Source organism: Lolium rigidum, chromosome 7 (assembly GCF_022539505.1).
Source record: "Lolium rigidum isolate FL_2022 chromosome 7, APGP_CSIRO_Lrig_0.1, whole genome shotgun sequence".
Taxonomy (NCBI): domain Eukaryota; kingdom Viridiplantae; phylum Streptophyta; class Magnoliopsida; order Poales; family Poaceae; genus Lolium; species Lolium rigidum.
Window position 1 is genome coordinate 201,319,093 of NC_061514.1, and position 8,406 is coordinate 201,327,498.

General features: G+C 39.8%; 1 long non-coding RNA gene across 1 annotated transcript; it reads right to left on the reverse strand.

The window, feature by feature from the left end:
• Positions 1 to 3,988: 3,988 nt before the first annotated feature.
• LOC124669287 lies at positions 3,989 to 7,664 on the reverse strand. The gene is made up of 4 exons (XR_006992105.1): positions 7,518 to 7,664; positions 6,203 to 6,361; positions 4,382 to 4,665; positions 3,989 to 4,256 (listed from the first exon to the last, which is right to left on the reverse strand). It is a non-coding gene; the product is annotated as an uncharacterized LOC124669287 (long non-coding RNA).
• Positions 7,665 to 8,406: the final 742 nt, after the last annotated feature.

The window sequence follows — 8,406 nt, forward strand, 5'->3', positions numbered from 1 at the left end:
TGTCCATCACTCTTGGTGAAGCAACAAAGCTTCTTGATAATATGATGGTTAATTACTCTGAATGGCACACGGAAAGAGCTCCACAAGGTAAGAAGGTAAATTCTGTTGAAGAATCCTCTTCCTTGAATGATAAGGTTGATGCTATTATGTCCATGCTTGTGAATGATAGGACTAATGTTGATCCTAATAATGTTCCGTTAGCTTCATTGGTCTTTTGAAATCGAAAGTTATGCCTAATAGGGATATTGAAAATAAAATTGTTACTACAGCAAATGCCATCCAAGTTAGAATTAATGAGAATATAAGATTAATGGCTGAACTGCGTGCTAGGTGGGATAGAGAAGAAAATGAAAAACTAGCTAAAGAGAAAAATGTAGCTTAAGTTTGGACTATTACCACCACTATCAATGCTAATGCTTCACATGTTGCTGCACCTCCTACTATCAATGGTAAAATAATTGGTGTTGGCAATGTTTCTACTCCTAGTGCAAAGCGCGCAAAATTACCTGAAACTGCTAAAACTGCTGAAACTGCTCGTGATAAAACTCGCTGAAATTTTTTTCAACCTTGGGGATGATAATCCCATTGCTTTAGATTGTAATGATTTAGATTTTGATGATTGCCACATCTCTGAAGTTATAAAGTTCTTACAAAAATTTGCTAAGAGTCCCAATGCTAGCGCTGTAAACTTGGCTTTCACAAAACATATTACAAATGCTCTCATAAAAGCTAGAGAAGAGAAACTATAACTTGAAACTTCTATTCCTAGAAAGCTAGAGGATGGTTGGGAGCCCATCATTAAAATGAGGGTCAAAGATTTTGATTGTAATGCTTTATGTGATCTTGGTGCAAGTATTTCTGTTATGCCTAAGAAAGTCTATGATATGCTTGACTTGCCACCATTGAAAAACTGTTATCTGGATGTTAATCTCGCTGATAATGCTAAAAAGAAACCTTTGGGGAAGGTTGATAATGTTCATATTAAGGTTAACAATAACCTTGTCCCCGTTGATTTTGTTGTCTTGGATATTGAATGCAATGCATCTTGCCCCATTATATTGGGAAGACCTTTTCTTCGAACCGTTGGTGCTACTATTGATATGAAGGAAGGTAATATTAAATATCGATTTCCTCTCAAGAAAGGTATGGAACACTTCCCTAGAAAGAGAATGAAGTTACCTTATGATTCTATTATTAGAACAAATTATGATGTTGATGCTTCGTCTCTTGATGTTACTTGATACACACTTTCTGCGCCTAGCTGAAAGGCGTTAAAGAAAAGCGCTTATGGGAGACAACCCATGTTTTTACTACAGTATTTTTGTTTTATATTTGAGTCTTGGAAGCCCTGCACTTGGAGTCTCAACGTTTAAGGAGTTTTTGCCGGTGTTGTAAAGCTCCATCAGATTCTAGTGGCACCTGTATCTATGGTGTTGCTGCTTCTTCCCGTCCGTTAAATTCTCACCAAAAAATTGATTGTTTATTTGGCAAAAGATCATTTTCTGTCTAGTCGCACCAAATGATGGTAGAAGATGAGGGTAATTCTAGCCGGAATTTCCATTTCCATCTCACATTATGTTTTCGTAAATGGTACATAAAATTGTAATGATACTGAGCAAAACAACAATTGAACGATGTCTTTGGGCAAAGGCCAAAAAATAACTATGTCCAGCAGCAAAATTTCTCTTGTTTATGTTTACTACATGTCTACTATTTCTAAAAACATGCTGCCAAAAGAGGAATAAATCGAATAGTTATAAGGTGGTATGTAGGTAATTCCATATCTTGGACATCTTTTTGTTATATTAGATGATGCTTTGCATGTTGTTGCGGAAATAGATGCTGCAAATAAAAATGAAATTTGATGGTGCGTCGGGTTAAGTATGTGTAGTGGCATAGAGACACTAAATTTTTTATACCGATGACGATCAAGGAATAAGGGCAATGATTCTTGGTAGAAGGTGGATGGAAGAGTGTGATATGACATTAAGAGGAAAAAAGATGACGACAAACCAAGTTCAATACCTACAAATAGAAAATATGAAAGGGAAAGATCACATGCTGCATGGGCTAATGGTATCTTCAAAGAGTAGAGCCGAGTCATTCCATTATGTACCCGGGTAATATGTGGATAAATAACACGGCGTGTAGACCTGGGAGAGCGGAGGATTATAGAAATATTATTTACCTAGACAAGTTTTGGACATCATTATGTTGTGTGCACATGAATGGCTGATAGCTCGAAATTTTAAACTTTCTACTAAGGTTTTTAAGCATACAATTACTCATATTGTCACTCATTTTATGCTCAATCTAGCTACATCCATGCCAATTTTTCGTACTTCCGAGTTCTTCTTCACTTTCATATGAGCTTTGCGCATTTAGCAGTTTTAGTAGGATTTTATTATTTTTCCATTGTCTTTGAAATGTGTGTAGGTGTTATGGACAATCATGGATAAATGAAGGCAAATGGACCAAGAGGATATAATATGGGAGAGTTACAAGCACCAGACTTAGCCATATGAGGTGTGGGAAAAGTGATATTTTTCCAACATCTTATATTTAAGATATAAGTCCATGGTGTTGTAACCCTGGTTTATACTAGTTTAACGAGCCAAAGAATACCAAAATCGGAGTCCGTGTGAAGAAATGGCGAACAAAATACGAATTCATGTGAGGAAATAGCGACCATCGGTACGGGCAGACCCCGCCCGTACCATACGGCCGTACGGGCCGTCAAACGGAACAACATTTGTGAAGGCCCGTCCTTGTTAGATCCTCCTCTACATTTGTGTCTCTTCCGATTGATTATGTATATATAGAAAGTGTAGTTATTCTTCGGGTCCTTTGGAAAGATTAGAAGATTTAGACTACTCATAATGAGAGTAACATAGATAGTAACATTACACATTTTAACACATTTTAGTGATGTGGCATGACAAGAAATGAAGAAAGAGAGTGGGTGGTAACCAGGTATATTAACATAACATCACACAACCCAAGATAAGATGAGTCTATAACATAATAAATGATACAATACAAGAAACCACGTATAAGTTAATACCCACTATGAAGGTAGTAACTTAGACTAGTAACATGTCATATTTGCTAGTCTAAGTTACTCCCCACTACGAACAACCTTACTACTCCCTCCGTTCCTTTCTATAATGCCTATTATTTTTTCGCTTTTGTTTCAGAATATAAGAGTAAAGCTATATTTTTTTGCAAAGAACCCCTTCCTCCCATCGGTTCCCGTTCAGAAAATCTGGAAACGAATCTGTTCCCGTCCAGCAAATCTGAAAACCAATCTATTCCGGTCCAGAAAATGTGGAAACCAATATGATTATGGAAATAATAGCGGGAGAGAGGGAGTGCATGACGCGATCGGTTATGCAAACAAGATTATTTTCTGAGATCTGATTTCTGTTTCCTATTTTGTTTCTAAGATCGCTAGGGGGTTTTGTGTCAAAAAATGGTTTGCGCTAATTTCCGTGCCAAAATACAATAGGCACTATAGAAAGAAACGGAAGGAGTATTAAAAAGAGACAGATGCACAGTGTGAAAGTCAGAAGAAGCGATAAGATAAAATAAAATGGAGTGTAGCTAGAGTGCAGAATGAATATGAGTGAATAGTATGCAATAAACGCCACTACCTCTGTTAGGCTATTAGGCCTACTAGCAGGAATGGGCGCGGCGGCACGCCGCGCCAACTGCGTAATACCATGGTGATGATAATTTTAAGACCACACTTGATTTGGTAAATGTAATGAATACTTTGCTGGTTAAACATTGAGCTTCAAAGTGATTGATAGCGAAGTCTGATACAACATACATTGAAATCATGTGCATAAAAGGCTGATCCTAAGAATTAACTAAATAACCGAACAGAAATACACATAAATTAATTTTGGTAACAATAACTGGTAGTGCATATTAATCATCATCAGTAATATACTTTGAAATTCCGCAGCCATTACATATATATAGAATTTGGGCAGTAGCATGGATTGTGCAATCTACCACAATACATAACAAAAAAAAAACCACCTGCTTTATAGCTTACAGAAGAAAAATACAACGTCAAGAATTAGAAGTCATTAATCTATTGAAGTGCAAGTGTTAATTTCTGCATCACACTGTTAACTCGCATCTGCTGTGGCTGTAAATACACACCTTGTGTAGCTGATTGTAAATACACACCTTGTGCTGCCTGTGCTATCTTTGTGCTACTTGATCCCAAAGTATACCAATTAATCCTACAATGAAGAAATCACAATCAGCTAATCTCCTGCTTACATAACCCTTTTTAGGTAAAAATCCTTCCAACTGGAAGAAAAACTGACAAATCCAATTAGGCTACAACTATTAATATTTTTGTGACCTTCAGAAGACGTGAAGTGCAAATAAACCACATGTAGCTTCTCGTCAGCATATAGAGTATTTTACACTGTTTGCCTTGTTCCTGTCTAATTCTGCATAGATCAAACTCAACGTTGAGACAAAATAATTGCCTACAAATCTATGAGATAAAGTTGAGCAATTTGTGTACACATCAGGAGTCGGCACAACATGCACAGTGCTGCAAACTGCATAGCATACTGACGTCGCTCCGGCTGTAGATCAGCAGATCCCGGCTTCCGTAGAACGCAAGCTGCCTTGGAACCCCTGGATTTGCAAAACCACCGCACGTCAGCTCAGTGGGTGGAACCCGCATAAAACTGCTACCATGAGAAGTATTCCATCCATCGTAATGACAACATGACTAATAAACTTGTGTATTATAAAACCTAAGGCCCATTCCATTCTTTCAAATCTTCAGGATAGAACAAACAACAGAAGGAATATTAAACATAAATATTCAGTTTCTAAACTTGCGCGGCGACATGGCACACTTACCGTAATGAGCCCCACAATTTGGAGTGCTAGGAAAAACAGAAAATATAATTACCATCTTGATGATACTGTACAAAGCCTCTAACTTGTTTCTGCGTGCATAGTGGCGTTACTTACAAAGTTAACAAATATATAACTCAGGCATTAATTGCACAATGCATGAAAAGCAAGAAACCAGAGTACATGTCCATCTAACCTAACAGCCCAACATGACCCATCTGAACCAAAATCATGCAGTTATGCACCATGAAAATTAATCCTGCATGCTTGTTCCACATGCAAAACTCTAGTACAACAAAGCACCACAGTCAATTAGGTTAGAGTGCTAGAAGTGCCAGGTTGATTTATTCAACTAAAACCGTATTTAGCAATAATACATGGTCTGTAAGAGATATCGAATCCCTTGAATGGTCTCCTGCTCATTTATCTATATATGATGGATCCCATCTCAGATCTATGATCACAAATAGCTAAAAGTTGAGGGAAAACATTACTCATTTTTCTCTCAAAGCTATCAGGGCAGTACAGGCAGCAAGGTGTTTATTGCTTGAAAAAAAATTAATATGCCACCTTCCTCCATTTCATATATGATCGAGAAAAATGTTAATATGCCACTATTTTATTTATTTCTTATCAGGACAAAACATAATTCCTCTTAACTACAGGCTCGGAATATATTGCAGCGTGTATCTATAGTTTAAAAAATTCTAATTGCAATGGCATGAAGCACATCTCCCTTGTTGAGATCAAGTGCATAATGTGAACATAATACATGTATGTTTTTCTTGAAGCTAGCATCAACAATTCCTGACAGAATTATGTAACTTGCACACGAATTCGCAGGTGTAGAAAGTTATATACAACAAAATGGTATACAACGAAGAATAACGGATATCATACTAAGAGATTTATAAAATAATACAAGGTAATTCATTTGGAACAAAGCCTTTATTCCCAAACAAGTTGGGGTAGGCTATCTTTATACATCGAACACTCAAACCAAAAAAATGCACATGTAATCTAGTAATTCAAGTACAGACGATCTAAGAACATATCCTCTGAACAATGTAGATAATGAAAGAGCCTTTGAATCGCTTGCAAATTGCATGGCCTAGTTTTTGCGAGTTTCCAGCTAGGTAAGCAAGCACAATACAACTGGACGACAGAACCAAGATACTCTATAAGCAAGAAGAGTATCGCATACATTAATTAGTTTGCTAATGTACTAACTGAAGTGGTCAGCAATTAGAGGATAACTTTTAACGAAAACTGAAGCAATGAGAAACCTCTCAAATGGTTTAGTGATTACCCGTGTCTTTGGCTTTATCTGAGCTTCTTGTTTCCGTTTACAATCTTCAGGTATCGATTTAGATTTCCTTTCAAGCATAGGATGCTTATCTACCTTGTGTCCATTGCTCCCTGATGCTTCAACCTCTACTCCATTAAATGGACCCTTCTTCATAAGATCCTGATTAAAAAAGTATCGCAAGTCAATGACTACACATAATCAACAAAATGATCATCTGAGTAGTTACTGAAAAGGTTGGATGATATAATTCAGCAAGTTACTAAAATCCATCTGCTCCAGCCCTGACTAAAGTTCTCATCAGATTTATAACCATGTACTGTTTGGATAGTTGCCTATTAGGGCACAACACTCATAGCCTTACTCCAAACAACGTGGAAAAGACTTCTGGCTGAAAAATGCCTGTTGATGGGAAAATTACAGGCGATAATATTGGAAGAGTGCCATCTAAAGCATAGTTGACCAAATGGACGTTGTGCAAAATCTTGCACAAGAACCTGCAGTACATCAATACGTAGTTAAACTGACGGGAAAAATACACGTGATCACTTGTGAATATTGGAAGGGTGCCATCTAAAGCATAATGTGGACGTTGTGCTCTATTCAGTTCATGAAGATAGTCCAAAATTCTATAGCCTGGCCAACCATAAAGAATAGGCGAACTACTGTATGATCAAAAGGTGAACTTGGCCTGTTATCGTGATAAGAGGTGCTGGATTGACTATTTGTTTCCCCAACAGTACGCAAATCCGATTTACCAACATTATTTCAATCAATTGTCAACCATAATATCATGAAACGACAAACTGGGTACTGAACAAAGGTTGATTATTAACAAAATGATGGATCGGGATTTTAGAAATTATGCTAACCAAATAGTTATTCTTTATAGTATGTTTTAGTTTCATACAATTTCATTCAGTCGATGCAGCCAATATGATTTCATATTCCAACATCACAGTTTATCCTAAACCGATTTCTTGATTTAGTTGTTGGCTTAGAATCCCTTTATGAAGAACCTCATATCCAAAGGATGGAACAGACCATTAATAAAAAATTCTGTGTTCTACATGTGAAAGTGTCTGCAACTAAGAAAGATATACCACTCACTGCCGTGCAATCCAGAAACTGTAAGTTCTGATTCATAAATACAATAATTAGCAGTAACCACACATACTGCAGGACAATTTGAATCAGCCATGAGACTAAAAATGCGAAGTGTAGGACTTCCTAAATTCAGTACCGACAAAAGCATGACAATCTGATTCAGAGTGTACAATTTCTGAAAATTAAAAACTGAAGTGATTAAGCAGCGCACCAGAAAGCGTAGTAGAAGCAACCAAATCACACAGGGGCACCAGCAGTCCGCAGTGATCCAGTTCACACGGGAGGGGAGCCTGTCGACGCGGGACAGCCTGAAGCTCGACGGCGCGTCCTCCAGCGCGGCGCATGGCTGGAGCTTGACGGCCTTCACGGCGGGGTGCCCTCCCTTTCCCTGGTGTGGCGGCACGCAGCCCTAGGACGCAGCTGGAGCTCAACGGCGCGGTGGCCCCTGCCCTCCCCTTCCTTCTACGATGCAGGTAGGCGTGCATCTCAACGGTGCGCCATACAGCACGACACATAGCTGGATCTTGACGGCAAGATCAGGCGGCGGTGTTGACGGTAGGAGCTCAGCTGGGAACAGTGGTGCCAGATCGAACTGATCGATGAGCGCGCAATTCATCTGGACGGCCTCCCCTCAGTCGCCACCAACGCGAGGTGGTCCCAGCCGGTGGGCACCATCGGGTCCTCCACCGGCTTCAGCGGCCGCTCGGGGTCAAGGTGAGGCAGGCAGCGCCACCGCGTCGCCGCAGCACCACCAGGACCCGACAATGCAATTGACCCCTGCTGGGCCGACCGCCGCGGCCAGCCGAGGCTCAGCAGCACGCGACGCTACCACCTAGTTCTTCTCGCCGGAAACGTTGAGGCCTCGCATCGATTTTTTGATCCACATCTTGGAAGAGAGGGAGGCACGGAGGGAGACAGCCCACTGGCTCGATGCTGGAAGGGGAGGGGGAGTTTTTCGCTCAATTTAGTTGGCGCCTTCGCCGTGGAGGCACTCACGGCGGCCATCGAGGAAACCAGCACAGCTGACGGCGATCGTGCATCTCCGGCGGCTCCAGAACGGAGAAGGGGGCGGTAGCGAGCAAGCCCAACATGGAGGAGTC